The following is a 17500-nucleotide window of genomic DNA, read 5'->3' as shown; positions in this document are numbered from 1 at the left end:
GTTATTATGTTACTATGTTATTATGTTATAGTTATTATGTTACTATGTTATTATGTTGCTATGTTATTATGTTACTATGGTACTATGCTATTATGTTACTGCATTATTATATTACTGTGTTACTATCTTATTATGTTACTATGTTACTATATTTACAAAGTTACTATGTTACTATGTTATAATGTTACTGTGCTGCTATGTTATATTACTCTGTTACTATGTTACTGAGTTACTATCTTATTATGTTACTGTGTTACTATGTTACTATATTTACTACATTACTATGTTACTATGTTATCATGTTACTGTGCTACTATGTTATGTTACTTTGTTACTATGTTACTTGTTACTGTGTTAATATCTTATTATTTTACTGTGTTACTATGTTACTATATTACTAAGTTACTATGTTACGATGTTACCTTGTTACTATGTTACTATGTTACTGTGTTACTATGTTATTATGTTACAGTGTTACTATATTACTAAGTTACTCTGTTACTATGTTACCTTGTTACTATGTTTCTATGTTATTATGTTACTATGTTAATATATTATGTTACTGTGTTACTATGTTACTATGTTATTATGTTACTATGTTACTATGTTATTTTGTTACTATGTTATTATGTTACTGTGTTACTACGTTACTATGCATCTAACTTCATGGTAAGAAACCTTTTAACAGAAACAGCGCACACAGAGAAACATAGTGAAGTAGCTACAACTTAAATTCCAACAGTCGCTATATTAAATGAATCTCACAGAGTCAGCAAGTGGCCCGAACAGGGTGGTCCTTACATATGTTTTCTTGTAGCTCTGATTAGAACAGATTTTGTGCTTCATCCTTACTATTAAAAAAAACCATTGAGGGTGTCTCAAGTCAATGAATATCTTTATCTTGTGCTTGCTGTTAAAAATGCTCTCAACCAGAGTTGTCAGATATTCGCCACACAAATACTGGCAAACCTTTAGGTGAGTGGGCACTGTTCAGTTACACAATGGTTGTGTTTATTTGTCTTCCAGTAACACACAGAGAAGTGATTTCACCCCTTTGACTGCCAGTAACACATAGAGAAGTGATTCACCCCTTTGACTGCCAGTAACACCCAGAGAAGTGATTTCACCCCTTTGACTGCCAGTAACACACAGAGAAGTGATTCACCCATTTGACTGCCAGTAACACACAAAGAAGTGATTTCACCCCTTTGACTGCCAGTAACACACAGATAAGTGATTTCACCCCTTTGACTGCCAGTAACACACAGAGAAGTGATTCACCCCTTTGACTGCCAGTAACACAGAGAGAAGTGATTTTACCCCTTTGACTACCAGTAGAACACATAGAAGTGATTTCACCCCTTTACCTACCGGTAGCACACAAAGAAGTGATTTGATGCTTTTGGCTACCAGTAGCAAACACAGATGGTGCCAGAGAGACTATGTCCCAAAGTATGCAGTGCTCAGTACTGTGCCACCATAATCCCAGCTCAGTAGGTTTAGGTGCCAGTGTGACTGTGTCCCAGACTATGCAGCCCTCAGTACTGTGCCACCCTCAGCCCTAAGCCCAGCTCAGTGGGTGCCAGTGTGACTGTGTCATAGAGTATGCTGCCCTCAGTACTGTTCCACCCACAGCAGTAACCCCAGTTCAGTAGGTGCCAGTGTGACTGTTTCTCAGAGTATGCAGCCCTCAGTACTGTGCCACCCTCAGCCCTAAGCCCAGCTCAGTAGGTGCCAGTGTGACTGTGTTCCAGAGTATGCAGCCCTCAGTACTGTGCCACCCTCAGCCCTAAGCCCAGCTCAGTAAGGTGCCAGTGTGACTGTATTCCAGAGTATGCAGCACTCAGTACTGTGCCACCCTAGTCTCAGCTCAGTAGGTGCCAGTGTTACTGTGTCCCAAAGTATGCAGCCCTCAATACTATGCCACCCTAACCCTAACTCAGTAGATGCCTGTGTGACTGTGCCACAGATTATGAAGCTCTCAGTAGTGTGCCACCTAACCCCAGCTCAGTAGGTGCCAGTGTTACTGTATCCCAGAGTATGCAGCCCTCAGTACTGTGCCACCTGCAGCCCAGCTCAGCATGTGCCAGTGTGATTGTTTCTCAGAGTATGCAGTCCTCAGTACTGTGCCGCCCTAATCCCAGATCCCTAGGTGCCAGTGTGACTGTGTCTCAGAGTATGCAGCCCTCAATACTGTGCCACCTTAACCCCAGCTCAGTAAGTGCCAGTGTGACTGTATACCAGAGTATGTAGCCCTCAATACTGTGCCACCTAACCCCAACTCAGTAGGTGACAGTGTGACTGTGTCCCAGAGTATGCAGCCCTCAATACTGTGCCACCTAACCCCAGCTCAGTAGGTGCCAGTGTGACTGTTTCTCAGAGTATGCAGCTCTCAGTACTCTGCCACCTAACCCCAGATCAGTAGGTGCCAATGTGACTGTTTCTCAGAGTATGCCGCTCTCAATACTGTGCCACCCTAACCCAAGCTCAGTAGGTGACAGTATGACTGTGTCCCAGTGTATGCAGCCCTCAATACTGTGCCACCTAACCCCAGCTCAGTAGGTGCGAGTGTGACTGTTTCTCAGAGTATACAGCTCTCAGTACTGTACCACCCACAGCAGTAACCCAAGCTGAGTAGGTTCCAGTGTGACTGTTTCTCAGAGTATGCAGCCCTCAGTACTGTGCCACCTGCAGCTCAGCTCAGTAGGTGCCAGTGTGACTGTGTCCCAGAGTATGCAGCCCTCAGTACTGTGCCACCCTAATCCCAGCTCAGTAGGTGCCAGTGTGACTGTGTCCCAGAGTATGCAGCCCTCAGTACTGTGCCACCCTCAGCCCTAAGCCCAGCTCAGTAGGTGCCAGTGTGACTTTGTCCCAGAATATGCAGCCCTCAGTACTGTGCCACCCTAATCCCAGCTCAGTAGGTGCCAGTGTGACTGTGTCCCAGAGTATGCAACCCTCAGTACTGTGTCACCCTAATCCCAGCTCAGTAGGTGCCAGTGTCAATGTGTCCCAGAGTATGCAACCCTCAGTACTGTGTCACCCTAATCCCAGCTCAGTAGGTGCCAGTGTGACTGTGTCCCAGAGTATGCAGCCCTCAGTACTGTGCCACCCTCAGCCCTAAGCCCAGCTCAGTAGGTGCCAGTGTGACTTTGTCCCAGACAATGCAGCCCTCAGTACTGTGTCACCCTAATCCCAGCTCAGTAGGTGCCAGTGTCAATGTGTCCCAGAGTATGCAGCCCTCAGTACTGTGCTACCCTAATCCCAGCTCATTAGGTTTAGGTGCCAGTGTGACTGTGCCCCAGAGTATGCAGCCCTCAGTATGGTGCCACCCTAACCCCAGCTCAGTAGGTGCCAGTGTGACTGTGCCCCAGAGTATGCAGCCCTCAGTATGGTGCCACCCTAACCCAGCTCAGTAGGTGCCAGTGTGACTGTGTCCCAGGGTATGCAGCCTTCAGCACTGTGCCACCCTAACCCTAGATCAGTAGGTGTCAGTGTGACTGTGTTCCAGAGTATGCAGCCCTCAGTACTGTGCCACCCGGAGCCCTAAGCACAGCTCAGTAGTAGGTGCCACCCGGAGCCCTAAGTGTGACTGTGTCCCAGAGTATGCAGCCCTCAGTACTGTGCCACCCGGAGCCCTAAGCACAGCTCAGTAGGTGCCAGTGTGGTGCTGTGGTACTTACCGTGATGCCACTGCCCACCCGCTGTTGCTGCTGTAGGACCTCGGACACGAGCGGCGCCGGATTATTTTTAGGTTCTCAGATCAGTTGCTGCCTCCTATCGGGTTACTGAGCAGCTCCAGCTCTGGGGGATTTCTCTCTAACGGAGATTTTACTTGTGTGAGAGTCCGACTGAGAAGCAGGAACAGCAGTGACATATAGGGCAGGGGTCTGTGTGTGATATAGGGCAGGGGTCTGTGTGTTATATAGTGCAGGGGTCTGTGTGTTATATAGGGCAGGGGTCTGTGTGTTATATAGGGCAGGGGTCTGTGTGTTATATAGTGCAGGGGTCTGTGTGTTATATAGTGCAGGGGTCTGTGTGTTATATAGTGCAGGGGTCTGTGTGTTATATAGGGCAGGGGTCTGTGTGTTATATAGGGCAGGGGTCTGTGTGTTATATAGGGCAGGGGTCTGTGTGTTATATAGGGCAGGGGTCTGTGTGTGATACAGGGCAGGGGTCTGTGTGTTATATAGGGCAGGGGTCTGTGTGAGCTATAGTGCAGGGGTCTGTGTGTTATATAGGGCAGGGGTCTGTGTGTTATATAGGGCAGGGGTCTGTGTGAGCTATAGTGCAGGGGTCTGTGTGTTATATAGTGCAGGGGTCTGTGTGTGATATAGGGCAGGGGTCTGTGTGTTATATAGTGCAGGGGTCTGTGTGAGCTATAGTGCAGGGGTCTGTGTGTTATATAGGGCAGGGGTCTGTGTGTGATATAGGGCAGGGGTCTGTGTGTTATATAGTGCAGGGGTCTGTGTGTAATATAGTGCAGGGGTCTGTGTGTTATATAGTGCAGGGGTCTGTGTGTTATATAGTGCAGGGGTCTGTGTGTTATATAGGGCAGGGGTCTGTGTGTTATATAGGGCAGGGGTCTGTGTGTTATATAGGGCAGGGGTCTGTGTGTTCTATAGGGCAGGGGTCTGTGTGTTATATAGTGCAGGGGTCTGTGTGTTATATAGTGCAGGGGTCTGTGTGTTATATAGTGCAGGGGTCTGTGTGTTATATAGGGCAGGGGTCTGTGTGTTATATAGTGCAGGGGTCTGTGTGTTATATAGTGCAGGGGTCTGTGTGTTATATAGGGCAGGGGTCTGTGTGTTATATAGGGCAGGGGTCTGTGTGTTATATAGGGCAGGGGTCTGTGTGTTCTATAGGGCAGGGGTCTGTGTGTTATATAGTGCAGGGGTCTGTGTGTTATATAGTGCAGGGGTCTGTGTGTTATATAGGGCAGGGGTCTGTGTGTTATATAGGGCAGGGGTCTGTGTGTTATATAGGGCAGGGGTCTGTGTGTGATATAGGGCAGGGGGTCTGTGTGTTATATAGTGCAGGGGTCTGTGTGTTATATAGGGCAGGGGTCTGTGTGTGATATAGGGCAGGGGTCTGTGTGTGATATAGGGCAGGGGGTCTGTGTGTTATATAGGGCAGGGGTCTGTGTGAGCTATAGTGCAGGGGTATGTGTGTTATATAGGGCAGGGGTCTGTGTGTTATATAGGGCAGGGGTCTGTGTGAGCTATAGTGCAGGGGTCTGTGTGTTATATAGGGCAGGGGTCTGTGTGTTATATAGGGCAGGGGTCTGTGTGAGCTATAGTGCAGGGGTCTGTGTGTTATATAGGGCAGGGGTCTGTGTGTGATATAGGGCAGGGGGTCTGTGTGTTATATAGGGCAGGGGGTCTGTTGTTTATATAGGGCAGGGGTCTGTGTGAGCTATAGTGCAGGGGTATGTGTGTTATATAGGGCAGGGGTCTGTGTGTTATATAGGGCAGGGGTCTGTGTGAGCTATAGTGCAGGGGTCTGTGTGTTATATAGGGCAGGGGTCTGTGTGAGCTATAGTGCAGGGGGTCTGTGTGTTATATAGGGCAGGGGTCTGTGTGAGCTATAGTGCAGGGGTCTGTGTGTTATATAGGGCAGGGGGTCTGTGTGTTATATAGGGCAGGGGGTCTGTGTGTTATATAGGGCAGGGGTCTGTGTGTTATATAGGGCAGGGGGCTGTGTGTTCTATAGGGCAGGGGTCTGTGTGTTATATAGGGCAGGGGTCTGTGTGTTATATAGGGCAGGGGTCTGTGTGTTCTATAAGGCAGGGGTCTGTGTGTTCTATAGGGCAGGGGTCTGTGTGTTATATAGTGCAGGGGTCTGTGTGTTATATAGGGCAGGGGTCTGTGTGTTATATAGGGCAGGGGTCTGTGTGTAACTGTTATATAGGGCAGGGGTCTGTGTGTGATATAGGGCAGGGGTCTGTGTGTTATATAGGGCAGGGGTCTGTGTGTTATATAGGGCAGGGGTCTGTGTGTAACTGTTATATAGGGCAGGGGTCTGTGTGTTATATAGGGCAGGGGTCTGTGTGTTATATAGGGCAGGGTTCTGTGTGAGCTATAGTGCAGGGGTCTGTGTGTTATATAGGGCAGGGGTCTGTGTGTTATATAGGGCAGGGGTCTGTGTGAGCTATAGTGCAGGGGTCTGTGTGTTATATAGGGCAGGGGTCTGTGTGTTATATAGGGCAGGGGTCTGTGTGTTATATAGGGCAGGGGTCTGTGTGTTATATAGGGCAGGGGTCTGTGTGAGCTATAGTGCAGGGGTCTGTGTGTTATATAGGGCAGGGGTCTGTGTGAGCTATAGTGCAGGGGTCTGTGTGTTATATAGTGCAGGGGTCTGTGTGTTATATAGTGCAGGGGTCTGTGTGTTATATAGGGCAGGGGGTCTGTGTGTTCTATAGGGCAGGGGTCTGTGTGTTATATAGTGCAGGGGTCTGTGTGTTATATAGTGCAGGGGTCTGTGTGTTATATAGGGCAGGGGTCTGTGTGTTATATAGGGCAGGGGTCTGTGTGTTATATAGGGCAGGGGTCTGTGTGTGATATAGGGCAGGGGGTCTGTGTGTTATATAGTGCAGGGGGTCTGTGTGTTATATAGGGCAGGGGTCTGTGTGTGATATAGGGCAGGGGTCTGTGTGTGATATAGGGCAGGGGGTCTGTGTGTTATATAGGGCAGGGGTCTGTGTGTGATATAGTGCAGGGGGTATGTGTGTTATATAGGGCAGGGGTCTGTGTGTTATATAGGGCAGGGGTCTGTGTGAGCTATAGTGCAGGGGTCTGTGTGTTATATAGGGCAGGGGTCTGTGTGTTATATAGGGCAGGGGTCTGTGTGAGCTATAGTGCAGGGGTCTGTGTGTTATATAGGGCAGGGGTCTGTGTGTGATATAGGGCAGGGGTCTGTGTGTGATATAGGGCAGGGGGTCTGTGTGTTATATAGGGCAGGGGTCTGTGTGAGCTATAGTGCAGGGGTATGTGTGTTATATAGGGCAGGGGTCTGTGTGTTATATAGGGCAGGGGTCTGTGTGAGCTATAGTGCAGGGGTCTGTGTGTTATATAGGGCAGGGGTCTGTGTGTTATATAGGGCAGGGGTCTGTGTGAGCTATAGTGCAGGGGTCTGTGTGTTATATAGGGCAGGGGTCTGTGTGAGCTATAGTGCAGGGGTCTGTGTGTTATATAGGGCAGGGGTCTGTGTGAGCTATAGTGCAGGGGTCTGTGTGTTATATAGGGCAGGGGTCTGTGTGTTATATAGGGCAGGGGTCTGTGTGTTATATAGGGCAGGGGTCTGTGTGTTATATAGGGCAGGGGTCTGTGTGTTATATAGGGCAGGGGGCTGTGTGTTCTATAGGGCAGGGGTCTGTGTGTTATATAGGGCAGGGGTCTGTGTGTTATATAGGGCAGGGGTCTGTGTGTTCTATAGGGCAGGGGTCTGTGTGTTCTATAGGGCAGGGGTCTGTGTGTTATATAGTGCAGGGGTCTGTGTGTTATATAGGGCAGGGGTCTGTGTGTTATATAGGGCAGGGGTCTGTGTGTAACTGTTATATAGGGCAGGGGTCTGTGTGTGATATAGGGCAGGGGTCTGTGTGTTATATAGGGCAGGGGTCTGTGTGTAACTGTTATATAGGGCAGGGGTCTGTGTGTTATATAGGGCAGGGGTCTGTGTGTTATATAGGGCAGGGATCTGTGTGAGCTATAGTGCAGGGGTCTGTGTGTTATATAGGGCAGGGGTCTGTGTGTTATATAGGGCAGGGGTCTGTGTGTTATATAGGGCAGGGGTCTGTGTGAGCTATAGTGCAGGGGTCTGTGTGTTATATAGGGCAGGGGTCTGTGTGAGCTATAGTGCAGGGGTCTGTGTGTTATATAGTGCAGGGGTCTGTGTGTTATATAGTGCAGGGGTCTGTGTGTTATATAGGGCAGGGGTCTGTGTGTTCTATAGGGCAGGGGTCTGTGTGTTATATAGTGCAGGGGTCTGTGTGTTATATAGTGCAGGGGTCTGTGTGTTATATAGGGCAGGGGTCTGTGTGTTATATAGGGCAGGGGTCTGTGTGTTATATAGGGCAGGGGTCTGTGTGTGATATAGGGCAGGGGGTCTGTGTGTTATATAGTGCAGGGGTCTGTGTGTTATATAGGGCAGGGGTCTGTGTGTGATATAGGGCAGGGGTCTGTGTGTGATATAGGGCAGGGGGTCTGTGTGTTATATAGGGCAGGGGTCTGTGTGAGCTATAGTGCAGGGGTATGTGTGTTATATAGGGCAGGGGTCTGTGTGTTATATAGGGCAGGGGTCTGTGTGAGCTATAGTGCAGGGGTCTGTGTGTTATATAGGGCAGGGGTCTGTGTGTTATATAGGGCAGGGGTCTGTGTGAGCTATAGTGCAGGGGTCTGTGTGTTATATAGGGCAGGGGTCTGTGTGTGATATAGGGCAGGGGTCTGTGTGTGATATAGGGCAGGGGGTCTGTGTGTTATATAGGGCAGGGGTCTGTGTGAGCTATAGTGCAGGGGGTATGTGTGTTATATAGGGCAGGGGTCTGTGTGTTATATAGGGCAGGGGTCTGTGTGAGCTATAGTGCAGGGGTCTGTGTGTTATATAGGGCAGGGGTCTGTGTGTTATATAGGGCAGGGGTCTGTGTGAGCTATAGTGCAGGGGTCTGTGTGTTATATAGGGCAGGGGTCTGTGTGAGCTATAGTGCAGGGGTCTGTGTGTTATATAGGGCAGGGGTCTGTGTGAGCTATAGTGCAGGGGTCTGTGTGTTATATAGGGCAGGGGTCTGTGTGTTATATAGGGCAGGGGTCTGTGTGTTATATAGGGCAGGGGTCTGTGTGTTATATAGGGCAGGGGTCTGTGTGTTATATAGGGCAGGGGGCTGTGTGTTCTATAGGGCAGGGGTCTGTGTGTTATATAGGGCAGGGGTCTGTGTGTTATATAGGGCAGGGGTCTGTGTGTTCTATAGGGCAGGGGTCTGTGTGTTCTATAGGGCAGGGGTCTGTGTGTTATATAGTGCAGGGGTCTGTGTGTTATATAGGGCAGGGGTCTGTGTGTTATATAGGGCAGGGGTCTGTGTGTAACTGTTATATAGGGCAGGGGTCTGTGTGTGATATAGGGCAGGGGTCTGTGTGTTATATAGGGCAGGGGTCTGTGTGTTATATAGGGCAGGGGTCTGTGTGTAACTGTTATATAGGGCAGGGGTCTGTGTGTTATATAGGGCAGGGGTCTGTGTGTTATATAGGGCAGGGATCTGTGTGAGCTATAGTGCAGGGGTCTGTGTGTTATATAGGGCAGGGGTCTGTGTGTTATATAGGGCAGGGGTCTGTGTGTTATATAGGGCAGGGGTCTGTGTGTTATATAGGGCAGGGGTCTGTGTGAGCTATAGTGCAGGGGTCTGTGTGTTATATAGGGCAGGGGTCTGTGTGAGCTATAGTGCAGGGGTCTGTGTGTTATATAGGGCAGGGGTCTGTGTGTTCTATAGTGCAGGGGTCTGTGTGTTATATAGGGCAGGGGTCTGTGTGTTCTATAGGGCAGGGGTCTGTGTGTTATATAGTGCAGGGGTCTGTGTGTTATATAGTGCAGGGGTCTGTGTGTTATATAGGGCAGGGGTCTGTGTGTTATATAGGGCAGGGGTCTGTGTGTTATATAGTGCAGGGGTCTGTGTGTTATATAGGGCAGGGGGTCTGTGTGTTATATAGTGCAGGGGTCTGTGTGTTATATAGGGCAGGGGTCTGTGTGTTATATAGTGCAGGGGTCTGTGTGTTATATAGGGCAGGGGTCTGTGTGTTATATAGGTGCAGGGGTCTGTGTGTTATATAGGGCAGGGGTCTGTGTGTTATATAGGGCAGGGGGTCTGTGTGTTCTATAGGGCAGGGGTCTGTGTGTTATATAGTGCAGGGGTCTGTGTGTTATATAGTGCAGGGGTCTGTGTGTTATATAGGGCAGGGGTCTGTGTGTTATATAGGGCAGGGGTCTGTGTGTGCTATAGTGCAGGGGTCTGTGTGTTATATAGGGCAGGGGTCTGTGTGTTATATAGGGCAGGGGTCTGTGTGTTATATAGGGCAGGGGAGCTGTGTGTGATATAGGGCAGGGGACTGTGTGTTATATAGGGCAGGGGTCTGTGTGTTATATAGGGCAGGGGTCTGTGTGTTATATAGTGCAGGGGTCTGTGTGTTATATAGGGCAGGGGTCTGTGTGTTATATAGGGCAGGGGTCTGTGTGTTATATAGGGCAGGGGTCTGTGTGTTCTATAGGGCAGGGGTCTGTGTGTTATATAGGGCAGGGGTCTGTGTGTTATATAGTGCAGGGGTCTGTGTGTTATATAGTGCAGGGGTCTGTGTGTTATATAGGGCAGGGGGTCTGTGTGAGCTATAGTGCAGGGGTCTGTGTGTTATATAGGGCAGGGGTCTGTGTGTTATATAGGGCAGGGGTCTGTGTGTTATATAGGGCAGGGGTGCTGTGTGTTATATAGGGCAGGGGTCTGTGTGTTATATAGGGCAGGGGTCTGTGTGTTATATAGGGCAGGGGTCTGTGTGTTATATAGGGCAGGGGTCTGTGTGTTATATAGGGCAGGGGTCTGTGTGTTATATAGGGCAGGGGTCTGTGTGTTCTATAGTGCAGGGGTCTGTGTGTTATATAGTGCAGGGGTCTGTGTGTTATATAGGGCAGGGGTCTGTGTGTGCTATAGTGCAGGGGTCTGTGTGTTATATAGGGCAGGGGGTCTGTGTGTTATATAGGGCAGGGGTCTGTGTGTTATATAGGGCAGGGGTCTGTGTGTTATATAGGGCAGGGGTCTGTGTGAGCTATAGTGCAGGGGTCTGTGTGTAACTGTTATATAGGGCAGGGGTCTGTGTGTATATAGGGCAGGGGTCTGTGTGTGATATAGGGCAGGGGTCTGTGTGTTATATAGGGCAGGGGTCTGTGTGTTATATAGGGCAGGGTCTGTGTTATATAGGGCAGGGTCTGTGTGTTATATAGTGCAGGGGTCTGTGTGTTATATAGGGCAGGGGTCTGTGTGTGATATAGGGCAGGGGTCTGTGTGTTCTATAGGGCAGGGGTCTGTGTGTTATATAGGGCAGGGGTCTGTGTGTTATATAGGGCAGGGGTCTGTGTGTTATATAGGGCAGGGGTCTGTGTGTTATATAGGGCAGGGGTCTGTGTGTTATATAGGGCAGGGGTCTGTGTGTTATATAGGGCAGGGGTCTGTGTGTTATATAGGGCAGGGGTCTGTGTGTTATATAGTGCAGGGGTCTGTGTGTTATATAGGGCAGGGGTCTGTGTGTTATATAGGGCAGGGGTCTGTGTGTTATATAGGGCAGGGGTCTGTGTGTGATATAGGGCAGGGGGTCTGTGTGTTATATAGTGCAGGGGTCTGTGTGTTATATAGGGCAGGGGTCTGTGTGTGATATAGGGCAGGGGTCTGTGTGTGATATAGGGCAGAGGGTCTGTGTGTTATATAGGGCAGGGGTCTGTGTGAGCTATAGTGCAGGGGTATGTGTGTTATATAGGGCAGGGGTCTGTGTGTTATATAGGGCAGGGGTCTGTGTGAGCTATAGTGCAGGGGTCTGTGTGTTATATAGGGCAGGGGTCTGTGTGTTATATAGGGCAGGGGTCTGTGTGAGCTATAGTGCAGGGGTCTGTGTGTTATATAGGGCAGGGGTCTGTGTGTGATATAGGGCAGGGGTCTGTGTGTGATATAGGGCAGGGGGTCTGTGTGTTATATAGGGCAGGGGTCTGTGTGAGCTATAGTGCAGGGGTATGTGTGTTATATAGGGCAGGGGTTCTGTGTGTTATATAGGGCAGGGGTCTGTGTGAGCTATAGTGCAGGGGTCTGTGTGTTATATAGGGCAGGGGTCTGTGTGTTATATAGGGCAGGGGTCTGTGTGAGCTATAGTGCAGGGGTCTGTGTGTTATATAGGGCAGGGGTCTGTGTGAGCTATAGTGCAGGGGGTCTGTGTGTTATATAGGGCAGGGGTCTGTGTGAGCTATAGTGCAGGGGTCTGTGTGTTATATAGGGCAGGGGTCTGTGTGTTATATAGGGCAGGGGTCTGTGTGTTATATAGGGCAGGGGGTCTGTGTGTTATATAGGGCAGGGGTCTGTGTGTTATATAGGGCAGGGGGCTGTGTGTTCTATAGGGCAGGGGTCTGTGTGTTATATAGGGCATGGGGTCTGTGTGTTATATAGGGCAGGGGTCTGTGTGTGATATAGGGCAGGGGGTCTGTGTGTTATATAGGGCAGGGGTCTGTGTGTTATATAGTGCAGGGGTCTGTGTGTTATATAGGGCAGGGGTCTGTGTGTTATATAGGGCAGGGGTCTGTGTGTAACTGTTATATAGGGCAGGGGTCTGTGTGTGATATAGGGCAGGGGTCTGTGTGTTATATAGGGCAGGGGTCTGTGTGTTATATAGGGCAGGGGTCTGTGTGTAACTGTTATATAGGGCAGGGGTCTGTGTGTTATATAGGGCAGGGGTCTGTGTGTTATATAGGGCAGGGATCTGTGTGAGCTATAGTGCAGGGGTCTGTGTGTTATATAGGGCAGGGGTCTGTGTGTTATATAGGGCAGGGGTCTGTGTGTTATATAGGGCAGGGGTCTGTGTGTTATATAGGGCAGGGGTCTGTGTGAGCTATAGTGCAGGGGTCTGTGTGTTATATAGGGCAGGGGTCTGTGTGTGCTATAGTGCAGGGGTCTGTGTGTTATATAGTGCAGGGGGTCTGTGTGTTATATAGTGCAGGGGTCTGTGTGTTATATAGGGCAGGGGTCTGTGTGTTATATAGGGCAGGGGTCTGTGTGTTATATAGTGCAGGGGTCTGTGTGTTATATAGTGCAGGGGTCTGTGTGTTATATAGGGCAGGGGTCTGTGTGTTATATAGGGCAGGGGTCTGTGTGTTATATAGTGCAGGGGTCTGTGTGTTATATAGGGCAGGGGGTCTGTGTGTTATATAGTGCAGGGGTCTGTGTGTTATATAGGGCAGGGGTCTGTGTGTGATATAGGGCAGGGGTCTGTGTGTGATATAGGGCAGGGGGTCTGTGTGTTATATAGGGCAGGGGTCTGTGTGAGCTATAGTGCAGGGGTCTGTGTGTTATATAGGGCAGGGGTCTGTGTGTTATATAGGGCAGGGGTCTGTGTGTTATATAGGGCAGGGGTCTGTGTGTTATATAGGGCAGGGGTCTGTGTGTAACTGTTATATAGGGCAGGGGTCTGTGTGTTATATAGGGCAGGGGTCTGTGTGAGCTATAGTGCAGGGGTCTGTGTGTTATATAGGGCAGGGGTCTGTGTGTTATATAGGGCAGGGGTCTGTGTGTTATATAGGGCAGGGGTCTGTGTGTTATATAGGGCAGGGGTCTGTGTGTTCTATAGTGCAGGGGTCTGTGTGTTATATAGGCAGGGGTCTGTGTGAGCTATAGTGCAGGGGTCTGTGTGTTATATAGTGCAGGGGTCTGTGTGTTATATAGTGCAGGGGTCTGTGTGTTATATAGGGCAGGGGTCTGTGTGTTCTATAGGGCAGGGGTCTGTGTGTTATATAGTGCAGGGGTCTGTGTGTTATATAGTGCAGGGGTCTGTGTGTTATATAGGGCAGGGGTCTGTGTGAGCTATAGTGCAGGGGTATGTGTGTTATATAGGGCAGGGGTCTGTGTGTTATATAGGGCAGGGGTCTGTGTGAGCTATAGTGCAGGGGTCTGTGTGTTATATAGGGCTGGGGTCTGTGTGTTATATAGGGCAGGGGTCTGTGTGAGCTATAGTGCAGGGGTCTGTGTGTTATATAGGGCAGGGGTCTGTGTGTTATATAGGGCAGGGGTCTGTGTGTGATATAGGGCAGGGGGTCTGTGTGTTATATAGGGCAGGGGTCTGTGTGAGCTATAGTGCAGGGGTATGTGTGTTATATAGGGCAGGGGTCTGTGTGTTATATAGGGCAGGGGTCTGTGTGAGCTATAGTGCAGGGGTCTGTGTGTTATATAGGGCAGGGGTCTGTGTGTTATATAGGGCAGGGGTCTGTGGTGAGCTATAGTGCAGGGGTCTGTGTGTTATATAGGGCAGGGGTCTGTGTGAGCTATAGTGCAGGGGTCTGTGTGTTTATAGGGCAGGGGTCTGTGTGAGCTATAGTGCAGGGGGTCTGTGTGTTATATAGGGCAGGGGTCTGTGTGTTATATAGGGCAGGGGTCTGTGTGTTATATAGGGCAGGGGTCTGTGTGTTATATAGGGCAGGGGGCTGTGTGTTATATAGGGCAGGGGGCTGTGTGTTCTATAGGGCAGGGGTCTGTGTGTTATATAGGGCAGGGGTCTGTGTGTTCTATAGGGCAGGGGTCTGTGTGTTCTATAGGGCAGGGGTCTGTGTGAGCTATAGGGCAGGGGTCTGTGTGTTATATAGTGCAGGGGTCTGTGTGTTATATAGGGCAGGGGTCTGTGTGTTATATAGGGCAGGGGTCTGTGTGTACTTATATAGGGCAGGGGTCTGTGTGTGATATAGGCAGGGGTCTGTGTGTTATATAGGGCAGGGGTCTGTGTGTTAACTGTATAGGGCAGGGGTCTGTGTGTTATATAGGGCAGGGGTCTGTGTGTGTTATATAGGGCAGGGATCTGTGTGAGCTATAGTGCAGGGGTCTGTGTGTTATATAGGGCAGGGGTCTGTGTGTTATATAGGGCAGGGGTCTGTGTGTTATATAGGGCAGGGGTCTGTGTGTTATATAGGGCAGGGGTCTGTGTGAGCTATAGTGCAGGGGGTCTGTGTGTTATAAAGGGCAGGGGGTCTGTGTGAGCTATAGTGCAGGGGTCTGTGTGTTATATAGGGCAGGGGTCTGTGTGAGCTATAGTGCAGGGGTCTGTGTGTTATATAGGGCAGGGGTCTGTGTGTTATATAGGGCAGGGGGTCTGTGTGTTATATAGGGCAGGGGTCTGTGTGTTATATAGGGCAGGGGTATGTGTGTTATATAGGGCAGGGGTCTGTGTGTTATATAGGGCAGGGGTCTGTGTGTTATATAGGGCAGGGGTATGTGTGTTATATAGGGCAGGGGTCTGTGTGTTATATAGGGCAGGGGTCTGTGTGAGCTATAGTGCAGGGGTCTGTGTGTTATATAGGGCAGGGGTCTGTGTGTTATATAGGGCAGGGGTCTGTGTGAGCTATAGTGCAGGGGTCTGTGTGTTATATAGGGCAGGGGTCTGTGTGAGCTATAGTGCAGGGGTCTGTGTGTTATATAGGGCAGGGGTCTGTGTGAGCTATAGTGCAGGGGTCTGTGTGTTTATAGGGCAGGGGTCTGTGTGTTATATAGGGCAGGGGTCTGTGTGTTATATAGGGCAGGGGTCTGTGTGTTATATAGGGCAGGGGTCTGTGTGTTATATAGGGCAGGGGGCTGTGTGTTCTATAGGGCAGGGGTCTGTGTGTTATATAGGGCAGGGGTCTGTGTGTTATATCAGGGCAGGGGGTCTGTGTGTTCTATAGGGCAGGGGTCTGTGTGTTATATAGTGCAGGGGTCTGTGTGTTATATAGGGCAGGGGTCTGTGTGTTATATAGGGCAGGGGGTCTGTGTGTAACTGTTATATAGGCAGGGGTCTGTGTGTGATATAGGGCAGGGGTCTGTGTGTTATATAGGGCAGGGGGTCTGTGTGTTATATAGGGCAGGGGTCTGTGTGTTATATAGGGCAGGGGTCTGTGTGTTATATAGGGCAGGGGTCTGTGTGTTATATAGGGCAGGGATCTGTGTGAGCTATAGTGCAGGGGTCTGTGTGTTATATAGGGCAGGGGTCTGTGTGTTATATAGGGCAGGGGTCTGTGTGTTATATAGGGCAGGGGTCTGTGTGAGCTATAGTGCAGGGGTCCTGTGGGGGGTTATGCAATATAGGGCAGGGGTCTGTGTGTTATATAGGGCAGGGGTCTGTGTGTTATATAGGGCAGGGGTCTGTGTGTTATATAGGGCAGGGGTCTGTGTGTTATATAGGGCAGGGGTCTGTGTGTAATATAGTGCAGGGGTCTGTGAGTTATATAGTGCAGGGGTCTGTGTGTTATATAGTGCAGGGGTCTGTGTGTTATATAGGGCAGGGGTCTGTGTGTTATATAGTGCAGGGGTCTGTGTGTTATATAGTGCAGGGGTCTGTGTGTTATATAGTGCAGGGGTCTGTGTGTTATATAGTGCAGGGGTCTGTGTGTTATATAGGGCAGGGGTCTGTGTGTGATACAGGGCAGGGGTCTGTGTGTTATATAGTGCAGGGGTCTGTGTGTTATATAGTGCAGGGGTCTGTGTGTTATATAGTGCAGGGGTCTGTGTGTTATATAGGGCAGGGGTCTGTGTGTTATATAGGGCAGGGGTATGTGTGTTATATAGGCAGGGGTCTGTGTGTTATATAGGGCAGGGGTCTGTGTGAGCTATAGTGCAGGGGTCTGTGTGTTATATAGGGCAGGGGTCTGTGTTTTATATAGGGCAGGGGTCTGTGTGTTATATAGGGCAGGGGTCTGTGTGTTATATAGTGCAGGGGTCTGTGTGTTATATAGGGCAGGGGTCTGTGTGTTATATAGGGCAGGGGTCTGTGTGTAATATAGTGCAGGGGTCTGTGTGTTATATAGTGCAGGGGTCTGTGTGTTATATAGTGCAGGGGTCTGTGTGTTATATAGGGCAGGGGTCTGTGTGTGATACAGGGCAGGGGTCTGTGTGTTATATAGTGCAGGGGTCTGTGTGTTATATAGTGCAGGGGTCTGTGTGTTATATAGGGCAGGGGGTCTGTGTGTTATATAGGGCAGGGGTCTGTGTGTTATATAGGGCAGGGGTCTGTGTGAGCTATAGTGCAGGGGTCTGTGTGTTATATAGGGCAGGGGTCTGTGTGTTATATAGTGCAGGGGTCTGTGTGTTATATAGTGCAGGGGTCTGTGTGTTATATAGGGCAGGGGTCTGTGTGTTATATAGGGCAGGGGTCTGTGTGTTATATAGGGCAGGGGTCTGTGTGTGATACAGGGCAGGGGTCTGTGTGTTATATAGGGCAGGGGTCTGTGTGTTATATAGGGCAGGGGTCTGTGTGTTATATAGGGCAGGGGTCTGTGTGTTATATAGGGCAGGGGTCTGTGTGTGATATAGGGCAGGGGTCTGTGTGTTATATAGGGCAGGGGTCTGTGTGTTATATAGGGCAGGGGTCTGTGTGTTATATAGGGCAGGGGTCTGTGTGAGCTATAGTGCAGGGGTCTGTGTGAGATATAGTGCAGGGGTCTGTGTGTTATATAGGGCAGGGGTCTGTGTGTTATATAGGGCAGGGGTCTGTGTGTGATACAGGGCAGGGGTCTGTGTGAGATATAGTGCAGGGGTCTGTGTGTTATATAGGGCAGGGGTCTGTGTGTGATACAGGGCAGGGGTCTGTGTGAGATATAGTGCAGGGGTCTGTGTGTGATACAGGGCAGGGGTCTGTGTGAGCTATAGTGCAGGGGTCTGTGTGTTATATAGTGCAGGGGTCTGTGTGTTATATAGGGCAGGGGTCTGTGTGTTATATAGGGCAGGGGTCTGTTTGTTATATAGGGCAGGGGTCTGATA

The 17500-nt window shown here is 49.7% G+C and overlaps 1 protein-coding gene across 2 annotated transcripts in view; it reads right to left on the bottom strand.

Moving 5' to 3' along the window:
• ABCC9 (ATP binding cassette subfamily C member 9) overlaps positions 1–17500 on the bottom strand; it is a gene marked incomplete in the record, with an annotated part of 749052 nt that overhangs the window by 680111 nt on the left and 51441 nt on the right. Inside the window, 1 exon segment of one of the 2 annotated variants that reach the window (XM_053719117.1) lies at positions 3681–3923. 2 annotated transcript variants of the gene reach the window in all.

This window comes from Bombina bombina, chromosome 6 (genome assembly GCF_027579735.1).
Source record: "Bombina bombina isolate aBomBom1 chromosome 6, aBomBom1.pri, whole genome shotgun sequence".
In the NCBI taxonomy this organism is placed as follows: domain Eukaryota; kingdom Metazoa; phylum Chordata; class Amphibia; order Anura; family Bombinatoridae; genus Bombina; species Bombina bombina.
This window is presented reverse-complemented; position numbering and strand designations above follow the sequence as displayed.